Consider the following 17,271-nt stretch of genomic DNA (forward strand, 5'->3'; position numbering starts at 1 on the left):
TTTCGAACAAGAGAAGGAGATGGCAGCCGAACCTAACAACAATAATGCAAGGAGGATGCTTGGTGATTATACTACACCTACTTCCAAGTTTGATGGAAGAAGCATCTCAATTCCTGCATTGGAGCAAATAATTTTGAGCTGAAACCTCAATTAGTTGCTCTAATGCAACAGAACTGCAAGTTTCATGGACTTCTATCAGAAGATCCCTATCAGTTCTTGACTGAGTTCTTGCAGATTTGTGAGACTGTTAAGACTAATGGAGTAGATCCTGAAGTCTACAGGCTCATGCTTTTCCCTTTTGCTGTAAAAGACAGAGCTAAAGCATGGTTGGACTCTCAACCTAAAGATAGCCTGAACTCCTGGGATAAGATGGTCACGGCCTTCTTGGCTAAGTTCTTTCCTCCTTAAAAGCTGAGCAAGCTTAGAGTGGATGTTCATACCTTCAAACAAAAAGATGGTGAATCCCTCTATGAAGCTTGGAAAAGATACAAGCAGATGACCAAAAGATGTCCTTCTGACATGTTTTCAAAATGGACCATGATAGATATATTCTATTATGGTCTATCTGAGTTCTCTAAGATGTCACTGGATCATTCTGTAGGTGGATCCATTCACCTAAAGAAAACGCCTGCAGAAGCTCAAGAACTTATTGACATGGTTGCAAATAACCAGTTCATGTACACTTCTGAGAGGAATTCCGTGAATAATGGGACGCCTCAAAGGAAGGGAGTTCTTGAAATTGATGCTCTGAATGCCATATTGGCTCAGAACAAAATGTTGACTCAGCAAGTCAACATGATTTCTCAAAGTCTGAATGGATGGCAAAATGCATCCAACAGTACTAAAGAGGCATCTTCTGAAGAAGAAGCTTATGATCCTGAAAACCCTGCAATGGCAGAGGTAAATTACATGGGTGAATCTTATGGAAACACCTATATGATACGTAAAAATTAGATTTCACGTATAACCGGCAAGTATACCGGGTCGTATCAAGTAATAAAACTCACAAAGAGTGAGGTCGATCCACGGAGATTGGTAGATTAAGCAACTTTAGTTAAATGGTAGATTTAGTCAAGCAAACATAGTTTTGATTTCATGAGCATTTTGATTTTTGAACATAATAATAATTGCAAGAATTTAAATGGCAAAGAATGTAAAGAACTAGAAGAGAGAAATAAAATGAAAGTAAATAACGGAAACTTAAATTGCAAGAAACTTAAATGACATAAAAAGTAAATTGCAAGAAAATAAAGAGCTGAATTCTAAAGAGCAACAGAGTAAATAGCAAGAAATAGAGAAACAAAATGTAAATGACAATAATAATAAATTGCAATAGTGTAAGAGGGAATTGGGCAATGGGTATTCAAGCACTAAAAGCAAAAGAAATGAGAATTAATGATAGAGAGAATCATTAGGGATCAGAGATGCTAGTTTTCATGAATTGATATTAGTCAAATCCTTCTCAATCATGGGTATAGATCCATGGCAAATGGGTGATTGAATCCCAATCTCTTGGTGATTCAATCTCTCTCAACATAACCAATTGCCACTCTCGTGATCTAATTGTTCATGAGAAGAGATGAAGCACAAATCTAATCCAGCCACACAATTCCCATAATCTCAACCAAGGAGAGTTACATCTCACATACTAACCAAGGTGTTTTGATTAAAGGAATCATGAAAGGATGAACTCTAAACTGAATTATGTGGCTCATTCCTCAAATTCACCACATAATTCATATAGATTAACCCCTCTCTCGATGGTGGTTGAATCTTTGAAGATCAAGAGTACCCTCTTGAGATCATCCACTAGAATTGAGGAGGAGAAGATGAGTTCACCAATTCATTTCAACAAACAGAGCTCTTCCCCCTAATGAAAGTGGGGTTTAGTGAGTCATAGCTCCAATCTCAACAACAATTGCCATAAACCAAAATTAAACTAAGTGCAAAGAAAGATGAAGAAGAAGAATGAAATGCTTAAAGCTTCAAAAAATGAAGAAGAGAAGTTCCAAGAGGAATCAAAAATTGCTATCCGGGTATCCTCCCGGAAGTACTAAAGAGTTCTCAAAATGAAGTGCTAAAAGTATGAAAAAGTTCTAAGTGTCAAAAAGTGTAAAAAAAAGTCCCCTACAAGTACACCAATCTCTTCTATTTATACTACTCCTAAAACTCTTTCAAAGATCTTGAATTGGATTGGCAATATGGGCTTCCTCTTTGTTGAGTTCTTGGCTCAATTGGAAGAAGTGTTGCTAGACTTGGAAAGGAAGAGTTCATTCATCATGCTTCTGGCCCATTGGCTTGGCGTTTTTGTCAATAACGCTGGCCTTAATGCACGTTGGCAACGTGCATCATAATTTCCTGGAAGTGAAGTTTGAGACTTGGGCGTTGCTAGCCCAAGTTGTTGCTAACAACTTGCTTTTCCTCTTCTTGGCTCTACTTTCATGCTAAATGTAGCCCAGAATTTGAGTGTCAACCTCCTGCTTCAATATGGACTATTATACATCATTGGAAAGCTCTTGATGTCTATTTTCCAATGCCACTGGAATCACCTCAATTGGACTTTCCTAGCTCAAGTTATGCTTCCTCAAAGAAGGTAAGGTTGAGCTGCCAAGTTGTTGCCAAAAACGCACCTTCACTCCCAAGTTGGCAACGTGCCCGTGCCTAACCTCCCACGGCAGGGACTTGGGGCTGGCGTTGTTGCAAAACACGCCCCTTTGCTAGCACGTTGGCAACGTGCTCGTGCCCCCCTCCAGGGCTCATCTCTAGCCTTCTTGAATTTCACTTCATGTTCTTGTTTTTAGGGCCTAAAGATGACTCTGGTTTGGCTTCAATTTTGTGCTCCACCATAGACTATTATATATGGTTGGAAAGCTCTGAATGTTAGCTTTCTAACGCAACTGGAAGCACTCAATTTTGATCTCTATAGCTCAAGATATCTTCCATTGAAGATGACATGGTCAGGCTGCCTTGTTGGAGTTGTTGTGGATAACGCCCCTATATTCCAAGTTAGCAACGTGCCCGTGCCTAGCCTCCCAAAGCAGGGAAATGAGGCTGGCGTTGTTGATGAACACTCCTTCTCTTCCGCACGTTGGCAACATGCTCGAGCCTTTCTCAAGGCTCCATGTTTGCTTCCTGGCGTTGGCAACGTGCATGGCACGGCTTATGGGCGTTGGCAACTTGATTGGTGCCCTTCCTGGCGTTGGCAACGTGCATGGCAAGGCTTATGGGCGTTGGCAACTTGGTTGGCACCAAGACTTGGTGCCTAGCCAAGCAACCATTCCTGGCGTTGTTGCCAAACACGCCAATGCTTTCTTGAGTTGGCAACGTGCTCGATGCTCTTTCCTAGCTCCAGACATTGCTTCCCACGTTGCCATTGAACACGCCTATAGAAGCTGGCATTGGCAACGTGGTTGGCACCCTTCCTGGCGTTGTTGCCAAACACGCCCATGGTTCCTAGCTCAACAACGTGCTCGAGCTCCCCTTTGGTGCCAAAATTGCTTGCTACGTTGCCAAGGAACACGCCTTCATAACTTGGCGTTGGCAACGCCCTCGAGCTCCTCCTCAAGGCTCCATTTGTTGCTTGGCGTTGCCTTGAATAACGCCTATGGTTCCTGGCGTTGGCAACGCCAGCTTCTTCCCCTCTTGGGCCAAGCTCACTCATGTGTGGCGTTGCCAATGAACACGCCTATGCATTCCAAGTTAGTAACGTGCTCGTGCCTTCCAAGGCTGCCAAGCTTGCTTCACAAATTGGCGTTGGCAACGCCCTTCCTCAAGTTGGCAACGCCAACTTTGCTTCCAAGGCATCCTGGCGTTGCCTCCAACAACGCACCACATTTCTCAAGTTGGCAACGCCAACTTTGCTTCCAAGGCATCCTGGCGTTGCCTCCAACAACGCACCACATTTCTCAAGTTGGCAACGCCAACTTTGCTTCTTGGTTGCCTGGCGTTATCCATAAAAACGCACCCTATTCCCAAGTTGGCAACGCCAACTTCTTCTTCTTGCCCAGCTTGCATCATTCTTGCTTCCATGCTTCCTTGTTTCATCACCTATCATCAACAATGGAAATAGCTTCAAAGTCTTACCAATTCATACAATAAATTTCATGAGATTCATTCATACTCATTCATGTATGTATTCTTTAAATCATTTGCATGAATTTGGCTAGAATCAACATGTTCCTTGGTGTTCTCATGCATGAAGATAAAACTCATAAAAGGACTTGTTTATTTAGAGAAAATGAGTGAGATTAAGCTAAAACCAACTAAACTAACTAGCTAATATAACAAATATGCAATTGCATCACAACACCAAACTTAAAGTGTTGCTTGTCCTCAAGCAAAATATAAAAACTTTGTCACAAGAATCTAAGATGTAAGACTTGAATGTTCTTCCAGAGAGTAATTTTTCATTGAGCATGTCATCCTCACTTGTGTGGTTATTAATTTATTGTAATTGAACACAATTATTCAACTTTTTCAATTAAAAAGCTTGCTTCAATACTAAATTGGTTAACTTCACTAGACTTCTTTTATACCTTGGCACATGACCCTTGAACCATTCTTTCCTTGATGCTTCTCTTCTTTTTTTTTTATATTCCCCCTTTTTTCATTTCCAATGAGCTCGAAATCCTGTCTTAAGGCGGCTCTTTAGCATAAGTTTTCAATCAACAATCCCAAACCAGTTAGTTCAAGTTGTTAAGTGTTGAGACACTCTTAAAGATTTACTAACTCAAGCCTCTCTCCTTAACACATTCAATCACAGGCATATAACATTGAAATTTTGTTTGGATAGTGGTGTCCAGCACCTCTTTGGGTTGCTAAATGTTCTGTTATAGAGCTACTCTTGATTGTGGGTTTTCAATCGATAATCCCGAGTTAGTTAACTCAAGTTATCGGGTGATGAAGCACCCCTCGGATTTACTAGCCCAAGTATGTCTCTTAACATCAATCACCACAGACACATATCCAAATTTTGTCATTGATGCCTAGCCTTTCATTCTTTGTACTCTATTTTCTTTATTGTCAAGGTTATTTGTGCTTTTACTGATAAAGTCTTTGTGATCCTTAACCGAACTAGTCTTGTATAAGCAAGCATTCTTTAGAATTTCTTGAACATTGCTTCTTTCACAATAAATGTACTAGCACTTTTCTTATGGGACAACATGATCCTTCTTAAGCTAGATTTCTCTCTGTTCTTGCTCAAACTACATCTTTTATTCCATTGACAAGTAAAAGTACTTAAGACAAGCAACTATTCCAAACTTGTGAGTAGTGATGCATGGAATGGGCAACATAAAAGATAATGCTTCAAAAAAAAATGCATCTTAGAAGGTATACCATATTTCAGACATACATCTTCTTTATTTAATAAAACATAAAGAAAAACAAAGGAACTTCACCACCTTTAGTCTTCATGTCCCTTTTCCCTTGCTTGATTCTCCTTGCTTTCCTTTGCCCTTTGGATCTTCTTTCTTTTTCTTTCTCAACTCTCCTTGTTGTTTTGTTGTTGAATCTCCCTTTGGATCTTCTTTCTTTTTCCTTCTCAGTTCTCCTTGTTGTTTTGTTGGTGTTTCCCCCTCTTCTCTTGGCCATACTCCTGAGCTTATCATTGCCTCCTTTAGCCTTTGTTGATTAAATCTCACCCTTGCAAGTTCCTGTTCTTCAAATATCTTGCGAGCTTCATTAAAGGTTTTAATTTGTGGGTTGAGTAATGGGGGTGTGGAGCAGAGGTAACTGAGCTTTTCTTGGGTGCATATATCATAATCAAGTCTGTCCTTGTGCCTGGCTTCCCTGAACATTCTGCTTTCATTGAAGTCTTTGTGAAATGTATCATGTCTAGCATCCAACCTATGGAGAAGCTCTCTTTGCTGAGCTTGCTCTTTCCTTAGTTGAGCTTGTTCTTGTATTACTTTCTCCATGGCTTTTTCATGTTCCATAGTTGAATTGTTGATGGCTTCCTGCATCTTGGCATATTGTTCTTGTTGTAATTCCATCATGTGTGCTTGGTATTCATTTTGTTGGTTCATCCATTGAACTTGAACCCCTCTTTGTTGGTCCATCAACTGCCAAAGGTCCCTTTGTTGCTAAGCTTGTTCCTCTTGGCTTCTTTGAATTTGTGAATATTGCCCAGAGATTCCTTCCAAAGCGGCTTGGAGTTGATTCATGTTCAAGGTATGAGGTTCTTCCATTTCTTGAGGTTCCTCCTCTTGTCTTGCTTCTTTCCTTTTCTTCCTTCTTGCTAAAGGTTGCCTTTCCAATTGGGTTGTGGTGATGAATTCCAACCTTTCTCGAGTAAGAGGTTTTCCAACAGAGACCAAATCAGTTTCTCCAAATTCTTCCAGAGGCACTCCAGCTTCTTCACATAGGCGAAGAATAGTACTAGGATATCCTAGCCAGCTATCCTGTTTGACTTTTTGAGCTATGTCAATGATGTTCTTGGCTATAATGTCTCCAACATTGATTTCCCCTCCTTTCATTATACAATGGATCATTATTGCTCTATTCACAGTTACCTCAGAATTATTTGAAGTGGACATCAATGATCTCCTCACTATGTCATGCCATCCTTTTGCTTGAGGTATGAGATCACCTCTTCGAAGTTTGAGTGGTTGTCCATGTGAATCCAACACCCAATCCGTGCCTACTCTGCATAAGTCACTTACCACATCCATATATCTTGGGTCATTTTCAACCCTTTCTTCATAGCTAGCTCGTTTGAACTGTTTTGCCTTGACCTTTAGCACCCTGTTGATGGTGTCCGGGCTAAAGTCAACAGTCACACCTCTTACATAACTCATGTATGGTTCTTCATCATCATATTCTCTTATCACATTAGTGTAGAACGCATGGATGAGAAGCATGCTCACTTCTTGAGGTTGGTCACAAAGAAGCTCCCATCCCCTTTTTCTGATTATTTTTTGTATTTCAGGGTATTCATCTTTTCTTAGCTTGAATGGTAACTCTGGGACAACATCTTTGCTTGACATCCAACTGAAGATACGCTCGTTGTGTTTGGATTTGAATCTTCTTTGATCAAAGGTGTATTGTCCTTCATCTCCTCTCCTATCCCTTGATGATGAGGCCATTGAAATTCACTTGCAAAGGTTGAATCTTCCACACCAAACTTAGATGAATGCTTGTCCTCAAGCACAAGGAAAATGGTTGTGAATGGGAGAGAAATGTGACAACAATGTGACTTAGGCAAGCTAGAAAATGATGGTGAGGGGAGGTGGAGTGGTTCGGTTATGTGAGGAGATGTGGTGCTTCATGAGTTTTGTTTGGTAAAGATTAGGCCTAAGGCAAGAATGTAGGAAACATGGAATGAGGTGGAAGTGGTGTGTGACTTCGGGTGATGAAATGGGATTATGGGGGTTAGAAGGATGAGTGAGGAGAAGTGAGGTTTGATGAATATGGTTGAAGTATTTAAAGTGAAATTTGGTGGGGGTGCATGGTTCTAGTGGTTTCCGTGGTGAGAGGCTCGGTCATAGCATGGGGAGCATGCTTCCTTGTGCCCAATGCATGTTGAGTTGTTTTTCCCCATGCACAAAGTTCAAAACTCATGTGACTTCCCTTCCTTGTGTATCCGTGACTTCACTCTCCAAGATTCCCCATCACTTCTTTCTTTCTTTCATTATATGCTTCCAAGATTCCCATCACTTCTTTCTTTCTTTCCTGCAACAAAATTCCAAAAGCTTGAGATTCTTAAAGTGACATTATTAGCTAACAACTTATGATGATATTCCTATGCAAAATTGACTAAACTAAAATTAAAATTTTTGAATTGATTCCCTAATCTATTTTTTCTAGCATTAGTAATGTAAGTAAAGACACCAAACTTAGTTTGTGACTAAGTGTTCTATGGAATTAATTCCAAAGATAGCCATATCAAATTTTAGTATTTTACCTACATTATATGCTATTTCACGTTTTTTTTTTTTATAACTAAAATAGATGACTATACTTTCATAGTCTAGCATTTTCGTGTATGTATGGACACCAAACTTAGTTTGTGGCTAAGTGTTGTAGAACACACTTTTGCCATTACTTCAAGATTGGCCACACCAAACTTAGTGCCTTGCATACACCATGTACTAGTCTACTTAATCATTATTGACTACTAAAGTATGAAAATAAAAGACTCCCTGAGCATGGGTTGCCTCCCATGAAGCGCTTTGTTTATTGTCCTTAGCTTGACACTGTAACTTCTTTGCTCATGTTAAGAGTTGCACACTCTCTTCCTTGCTCCAAGGGCCACCAAAATAGTGCTTCACCCTATGTCCATTAGCTGTGAAGGTTTGTTTTGAGGCTTCATCAAGTAATTCAACATAGCCGTGAGGTGATACTTTGGTGATGGTGTATGGACCAGTCCATCTAGACCTCAGCTTCCCAGGGAAGATCTTCAATCTTGAGTTGAATAACAACACCTTTTGGCCCGGTTCGAATGTTCTTTGAGAGATCCTCTTATTATGCCATCTCTTTGCTCTCTCTTTGTATATTTTGGCATTGTCATATGCCTCCAATCTGAACTCCTCAAGTTCATTGAGTTGTAGCAACCTCTTCTCTCCTGCTGCTTGAGCATCTAAATTCAGAAGTTTGGTGGCCCAAAAGGCCTTATGTTCAAGCTCCACAGGGAGGTGGCATGCCTTTCCATACACTAGCTGAAATGGAGATTTTCCTATGGGTGTCTTGAAGGCTGTCCTATATGCCCAAAGTGCATCATCCAGCTTCCTAACCCAATCCTTTCTTGTTGTTCCTACAGTTTTCTCCAAGATCCTTTTTAGCTCTCTGTTGGCAAGTTCAGCTTGCCTATTGGTTTGTGGGTGATATGGTGTGGCCACTTTGTGAGTAACACCATATTTGTGGAGTAAAGAATTTAGTTGCTTGTTGCAAAAGTGGCTTCCCCCATCACTTATAAGTCCTTTGGGCACTCCAAATCTAGTGAAGATGTTCTTCTTGAGGAATTGCAAGACCACGTTGGTATCACATGTGGTGGTGGCTATTGCTTCTACCCATTTGGAGACATACTCTACTGCTACCAAGATGTATTTGAATGTGTAAGATGGAGGAAAAGGTCCCATGAAATCTATTCCCCACAGATCAAAGAGTTCCACTTCCAAAATGAACTTCTGAGGCATCTCATTTTTCTTTGACAAACCCCCTGTTCTTTGACATTCATTGCAATGGCTCACAAACTCTCTAGCATCCTTGAAGATTGAGGGCCAATAGAAGCCACTTTGAAAGACCTTTGCAGCCGTTCTTTCGGCTCCAAAATGACCACCATAATTAGAGTTGTGACAATGCCATAGTATGTTCTTCATCTCATCCTCTGACACACATCTTCTTATCATTCCATCTGGACATCTTTTGAACAAGAATGGGTCATCCCAGAAGAAGAACCTAGCCTCATGTAGCAGCTTCTTAACTTGTTGTTTTGTGTACTCTTGTGGAATGATTCTTCCCGCCTTGTAGTTGGCCATGTCTGCAAACCAAGGGACATGTTGAATGTGCAAGAGGTGTTCATCTGGGAATTCTTCATTTATTGATGGAAGGTTGTCTTGGCATGCATCTTGTGGTACCCTTGATAAGTGATCAGCAACTTGATTTTCATTGCCCTTTCTATCTTTGATCTCAATGTCAAACTCTTGTAGGAGTAGCACCCATCTGATTAGCCTTGGTTTAGCATCCTGTTTTGACATAAGATACTTAATAGCAGCATGGTCAGTATACACTAACACTTTAGATCCAATCAAATATTGTCTAAACTTATCAAAAGCATATACCACAGCTAGTAGCTCTTTCTCTGTTGTGGTGTAGTTTCTTTGAGCTTCATTCAATACCTTACTTGCATAGTAGATAACATGAAGCTTCTTTTCCTTCCTCTGCCCCAACACAGCACCAATTGCAAGGTTACTTGCATCACACATGAGTTCAAAAGGTAGTCCCCAACTTGGGGGTGTGATGATTGGTGCTGTGGTGAGCTTAGCCTTTAGAGTTTCAAAAGCATGTTTGCATTCATCATCAAAGATAAAAGGATTGTCTACCACCAACAAATTGCTTAGTGGCTTTGCTATTTTGGAAAAATCTTTGATGAATCTCCTATAGAACCCAGCATGTCCTAAGAAACTTCTAACGGCTTTCACACTAGTTGGCAAAGGAAGTTTTTCTATAATCTCCACTTTTGCCTTGTCAACTTCTATACCCTTTCTTGAAATTTTGTGACCAAGAACAATGCCTTCGGGTACCATGAAATGGCACTTCTCCCAATTTAAAACTAAATTGGTTTCTTGGCACCTTTTCAAGACTAGGGTAAGATGATGCAAGCAAGTATTGAAGGAATCACCAAAAACAGAGAAATCATCCATAAAGACTTCAATAAATTTTTCTACCATGTCTGAGAAGATTGATAGCATGCACCTTTGAAAGGTAGCTGGGGCATTACACAGTCCAAATGGCATTCTCCTGTATGCAAAGACTCCAAAGGGACAAGTAAAGGAAGTCTTCTCTTGATCCATGGGGTCAACCACAATCTGGTTATACCCAGAATATCCATCAAGAAAACAGTAATAAGCATGGCCAGCCAATCTTTCAAGCATCTGGTCAATGAAAGGTAGAGGAAAGTGATCTTTCCGTGTGGCATCATTCAGCCTCCTATAGTCTATGCACATCCTCCACCCTGTCACTGTTCGTGTTGGAATAAGCTCATTCTTCTCATTAACAATGACAGTCATGCCTCCTTTCTTAGGCACTACTTGCACTGGACTAACCCATGGGCTGTCTGATATAGGGTAGATGATCCCAGCCTTGCACAACTTCAGGACTTCCTTTTGAACAACCTCCTTCATTGTGGGATTCAATCTTCTTTGGGGTTGTACCACTGGTTTGGAATTCTCCTCTAAAAGTATCTTGTGCATGCATACAGCAGGGCTTATGCCTTTCAAGTCATCAATGGTCCAGTGGGATCAACCCTTACTCGCGTAAGGTTTATTACTTGGACGACCCAGTGCACTTGCTGGTTAGTTGTGCGAAGTTGTGTAATGCCATGGTATTGAGCTACCAAGTTTTTGGGGTTCATGACCGGGGATTATGAGAGTTGTGAAAAAAGTATTGTTCACAATTTCGCGCACCAAGTTTTTGGCACCGTTGCCAGGGATTGTTCAAGTTTTGAGCAAGCCTTTGGTAACATCAGTGCCAAGATCCGGCAACAACACCAATTTTTTGGCGTTATTGCCAGGGATTGTTCTAGTTTGGACAACTGACGGTTCATCTTGTTGCTTAGATTAGGTATTTATTTTTTTTCGAAATTCTTGAAGATGAATTCTAGAGTTTCATGATGATTTGTTGAAATCTGGCTGGCTGAGAAGCCATGTCTAATTTCATTGGACCGAGGTTTCAACTTATCACCACAAAAGCTTGTTGATTTTTATCAATCTTGCTTTTGGAGCAATGATCTGCTAAGGCTTGGCTGGCCTCTGGCCATGTCTAGTGTTTTGGACTAAAGCTTTCTTTGAAAGCTTGGCTGGCTGTGAAGCCATGTCTAATTCCTGGACCAGAGTCTTAGACTAGCATTGCACTGATTCCTGGAATTCTCATTAAGAATTTTGATACCTTTTTCCACTTAATTTTCGAAAAACACAAAAAAATTCAGAAAAATCATAAAATCCAAAAATATTTCTTGTTTGAGTCTAGTGTCTCATCATAAGTTTGGTGTCAATTGCATGCATTCATATGTCTTAGTGATCTTCAAGATGTTCTTGATGATTTACTTGCTCTGATCTTTGAATTCTATTGACTTGAGTGTTTTGTGTGTCTCATATGCATTTTCATTTTGTTAGTGTCAGTAGTATACAAACTGCTAAGTTTGGTGTCTTGCATGCATTGTTATTTGATTCTTGTTGCATTTTGATTTTTCCTTATTATTAAAAATCCAAAAATATTTTTAATTTGTGTCTTTTCAAGTCAATAATAAAGAGAATTGAAGATTCAGAACATACAGCAGAGGAATTGCACAGAAAAAGCTGGGTGTTCAAAACGCCCAGTGAAGAAGGACAGACTGGCGTTTAAACGCCAGCCAGGGTACCTGGTTGGGCGTTTAACGCCCAAAAGGGTAGTATTTTGGGCGTTAAACGCCAGAATGTGCACCATTCTGGGCGTTTAACGCCAGGATGGCTAGAAGGGAAGATTTTGTTTTCAAATCAAATTTTTTTTCAAGTTTTCAAAATCTTTTCAAAATCAAATCTTTTTCAAATCAATTTTCCAATCAAATCTTTTTCAAAATCAATTTCTTTCCATTTTTAAAGATACTTACTATCAATCAATGATTTGATTCAACATTTCAAGTATGTTACCTTTTCTGTTGAGAAAGGTTTAATGTTTGAATCATATCTTTTCTTGTTAGTCAAGTTTTTAATTTTCAAATCAAATCTTTTTAAAATGTTTTTCAAATCATATCTTCTCAATCACATTTTTTTTAAATCAATCATATCTTCTTAACCACATCTTTTTCAAAATAGTTTTCAATCAAATCTTTTTGATTTCTAATTTCAAAATCTTTTTCAAAAATCACTTGATTTCTTTTCCATTTTTATTTTCGAAAATTAAGTAATGTTTTTCAAAAATGTTTTCAAAATTTTTCACTTAATTTTCGAAAATTACTTCCCTCCTTCTCACATCCTTCTATTTATGGACTAACACTATTCCTTAATGCAAAATTCGAACTCTATCTTCTCTGATAAGTTCGAATTTTCCACTTCTGTCTTCTACTCTTCTTTTCCTCTGACACCTTAAGGAATCTCTATACTGTGACATAGAGGATTCCACATTTTTCTTGTTCTCTTCTCTTTCTTATGAGCAGGAGCAAAGACAAAGGCATTCTTGTTGAGGCTGATCCTGAACCTGAAAGGACCTTGAAGAGAAAGCTAAGAGAAGCCAAAGCACAACTCTCTTTAGAGAACCTGAACGAATTCTTCAAGGAAGAAGAACTCATGGCAGCCGAAAACAACAACAATGCCAACAATGCAAGGAAGGTGCTGGGTGACTTTACTGCACCTACTCCCGACTTCTATGGGAGAAGCATCTCTATCCCTGCCATTGGAGCAAACAACTTTGAGCTTAAGCCTCAATTAGTTTCTCTAATGCAACAGAATTGCAAGTTCCATGGACTTCCATTGGAAGATCCTCATCAGTTTTTAGCTGAATTCTTGCAAATCTGTGACACTGTTAAGACTAATGGGGTTGACCCTGAGGTCTACAGACTTATGCTATTCCCTTTTGCTGTAAGAGACAGAGCTAGAACATGGTTGGACTCTCAACCTAAAGAAAGCCTGGACTCTTGGGAAAAGCTAGTCAATGCCTTCTTGGCAAAGTTCTTTCCACCTCAAAAATTGAGTAAGCTTAGAGTGGAAGTCCAAACCTTCAGACAGAAGGAAGGAGAATCCCTCTATGAAGCTTGGGAAAGATACAAACAATTGATCAGAAAGTGTCCCACTGATATGCTTTCTGAATGGAGCATCATAGGTATTTTCTATGATGGTCTCTCTGAACTGTCCAAGATGTCTTTAGATAGCTCTTCTGGAGGATCTCTTCATCTGAAGAAGACGCCTACTGAAGCTCAAGAACTGATTGAAATGGTTGCAAATAACCAATTCATGTACACTTCTGAAAGAAATCCTGTGAACAATGGGACTAGTCAGAAGAAAGGAGTTCTTGAGATTGACACTCTGAACGCCATATTGGCTCAGAACAAAATATTGACTCAACAAGTCAATATGATTTCTCAAAGTCTGTCTGGAATGCAAAATGCACCAAGCAGTACTAAGGAAGCTTCATCTGAGGAAGAAGCTTATGATCCTGAGAACCCTTCAATGGAAGAGGTGAATTACATGGGAGAACCCTATGGAAACACCTACAATCCTTCATGGAGGAATCATCCAAATCTTTCATGGAAGGATCAACAGAGACCTCAACAAGGTTTCAACAACAATAATGGTGGAAGAAACAGGTTTAGCAATAGCAAGCCTTTTCCATCACCTTCTCAGCAACAGACAGAGAGCTCTAAGCAGAATACCTCTGACTTAGCAACTATGGTCTCTGATCTAATCAAGACCACTCAAAGTTTCATGACTGAAACTAGGTCCTCCATTAGGAATTTGGAAGGACAAGTGGGTCAGCTGAGCAAGAAAATCACTGAACTCCCTCCCAGTACTCTCCCAAGCAATACAGAAGAAAATCCAAAAGGAGAGTGCAAGGCCATCAATATGGCCGAATTCTGGGAGGAAGAAGAGGCAGTGAACGCCACTGAGGAAGACCTCAATGAACGTCCACTGACCTCCAATGAGTTCCCCAATGAGGAGCCATGGGAATCTGAGGCTCAAAATGAGACCATAGAGATTCCACTGGACTTACTTCTGACATTCATGAGCTCTGATGAATATTCTTCCTCTGAAGAAGATGAGTATGTCACTGAAGAGCAATTTGCTAAATACCTTGGAGCAATCATGAAGCTGAATGACAAGTTATTTGGAAATGAGACTTGGGAGGAAGAACCCCCTTTGCTCACCAAAGAACTAAATGACTTGTCTAGGCAGAAATTGCCTCAAAAGAGACAGGACCCTGGGAAGTTTTCTATACCTTGTACCATAGGCACCATGACCTTCAAGAAGGCCTTGCGTGACTTAGGGTCAAGTGTAAACCTCATGCCCCTCTCTGTAATGGAGAAATTAGGGATCTTTGAGGTGCAAGCTGCAAAAATCTCACTAGAGATGGCAGACAATTCACGAAAACAAGCCTATGGACTTGTAGAGGATGTTCTGGTTAAAGTGGAAGACCACTACATCCCTACTGATTTCATAGTCCTAGAGACTGGGAAGTGCATGGATGAATCCATCATCCTTGGCAGACCATTCCTAGCCACAACAAAGGTTGTGATTGAAGTTGATAGAGGAGAGTTGATCATTCAAGTGAATGAAGAATCCTTGGTGTTTAAGGCCCAAGGATATCCCTCTGTCATCATGGAGAGGAAGCATGAAGAGCTTCCCTCAAAACAGAGCCAAACAGAGCCCCCACAGTCAAACTCTAAGTTTGGTGTTGGGAGGCCACAACCAAACTCTAAGTTTGGTGTTGAACCCCCACATTCAAACTCTAAGTTTGGTGTTGGGAGGTTCCAACACGGTTCTGAGTATCTGTGAGGCTCCATGAGAGTCCTCTGTCAAGCTAATGACAATAAAGAAGCGCTTGTTGGGAGGCAACCCAATGTTTTATAATTAATTATTTTCTTTTGTTATTTTATCTCTTTTGTAGGTTGATGATCATAAAAAGTCACAAAATCCATGAAAAAAAGCAAAAACAGAATGAAAAACAGGAAGAAAAACAGCACACCCTGAAGGACGCACCCACTGGCGTTTAAACGCCAGTGAGGTTAGCTGGTGGGCGTTTAACGCCCAGTCTGGCACCATTCTGGGCGTTTAACGCCAGAAAGGGGCACCAGACTGGCGTTAAACGCCAGAAAGGGGCAAGATGCTAGCGTTAAACGCCAGAAATGGGCACCAGCCCGGTGTTTAACGCCAGAAATGGCACAAAACGTGATTTTGCATGCCATTTGGTGCAGGGATGACCTTTCCTTGACACCTCAGGATCTGTGGACCCCACGGGATCCCCACCTACCCTACCACACTCTCTCTTCTTCACCAATCACCTCAACACCTCTTCCCCAAAAACCCCTCACCTATCAAATCCCATCTTTCTCTTCACCACTCACATCCATCCTTCATTAAACCCCACCTACCTCACCATTCAAATTCAAACCACTTTCCCACCCAAACCCACCCTCAAATGGCCGAACCTCTCTCTCCCCCTCTCCTATATAAACCCTCCTTCACTCCTTCATTTTCACACCTTAAACACTACTTCTTCTCCCTTTTGGCCGAACACAAAGACCTCTCCATCTCCTCCATTTCTTCTTCTTCTACTCTCTTCTTTCTTCTTTTGCTCGAGGACGAGCAAACATTTTAAGTTTGGTGTGGTAAAAGCATTGCTTTTTGTTTTTCCATAACCATTTATGGCATCCAAGGCCGGAGAAACCTCTAGAAAGAGGAAAGGGAAGGCAAAGGCTTCCACCTCCGAGTCATGGGAGATGGAGAGATTCATCTCAAGGGTGCATCAAGACCATTTCTATGAAGTTGTGGCCTTGAAGAAGGTGATCCCCGAGGTCCCTTTTTCACTCAAAAAGGGTGAATATCCGGAGATCCGACATGAGATCCGAAGAAGAGGTTGGGAAGTTCTTACCAACCCCATTCAACAAGTCGGAATCTTGATGGTTCAAGAGTTCTATGCCAATGCATGGATCACCAAGAACCATGACCAAAGTGTGAACCCGAATCCAAAGAGTTATCTTACTATGGTTTGGGGGAAATACTTGGATTTTAGTCCGGAAAGTGTGAGGGTGGCGTTCAACTTGCCTATGATGCAAGGAGATGAGCATCCTTACACTAGAAGGGTCAACTTTGATCAAAGGTTGGACCAAGTCCTCACAGTCATATGTGAAGAGGGCGCCCAATGGAAGAGAGATTCAAGAGGAAAGCCGGTTCAATTAAGAAGGCATGACCTCAAGCCCGTGGCTAGAGGATGGTTAGAGTTTATACAACGCTCAATCATTCCCACTAGCAACCGGTCCGAAGTTACCATAGACCGGACTATCATGATCCATAGCATCATGATTGGAGAAGAAATAGAGGTTCATGAGGTTATAGCCCAAGAACTCTATAAGGTGGCGGACAAGTCCTCTACCTTGGCAAGGTTAGCCTTTCCTCATCTCATTTGTCACCTCTGTTATTCAGTGGGAGTTGACATAGAGGGAGACACCCCCATTGATGAGGACAAGCCCATCACTAAGAAGAGGATGGAGCACACAAGAGACCCCACTCATCATGAGATCCCTGAGATTCCTCAAGGGATGCACTTTCCTCCACAAGACTATTGGGAGCAATTAAACACCTCCCTAGGAGAGTTGAGTTCCAACATGGGACAACTAAGGGTGGAGCATCAAGAACACTCCATTATCCTTCATGAAATTAGAGAAGATCAAAGAATCATGAGGGAGGAGCAACAAAGACAAGGAAGAGACATTGAGGAGCTCAAGCACTCCATAGGATCTTCAAGGGCAAGAAAGAGCCGCCATCACTAAGGTGGACCCGTTCTTTGATTTCCTTGTTTTTTTTTATTCTTCTGTTTTTCGAATTTTATGCTTATGTTTATCCATGTTTGTGTCTTGTGATCATT

General features: G+C 40.8%; 2 non-coding genes across 2 annotated transcripts; both read right to left on the reverse strand.

The window, feature by feature from the left end:
- Nucleotides 1-417: 417 nt before the first annotated feature.
- On the reverse strand, nt 418-521 carry LOC112804988 (small nucleolar RNA R71). Its single transcript, XR_003203603.1, has one exon. It is a non-coding gene; the product is annotated as a small nucleolar RNA R71 (small nucleolar RNA).
- Nucleotides 522-13,385: 12,864 nt separating this feature from the next.
- On the reverse strand, nt 13,386-13,493 carry LOC112804573 (small nucleolar RNA R71). The gene has a single exon (XR_003203183.1). It is a non-coding gene; the product is annotated as a small nucleolar RNA R71 (small nucleolar RNA).
- Nucleotides 13,494-17,271: the final 3,778 nt, after the last annotated feature.

The sequence above is a fragment of the Arachis hypogaea genome, chromosome 5, assembly GCF_003086295.3.
Source record: "Arachis hypogaea cultivar Tifrunner chromosome 5, arahy.Tifrunner.gnm2.J5K5, whole genome shotgun sequence".
Classification (NCBI taxonomy): domain Eukaryota; kingdom Viridiplantae; phylum Streptophyta; class Magnoliopsida; order Fabales; family Fabaceae; genus Arachis; species Arachis hypogaea.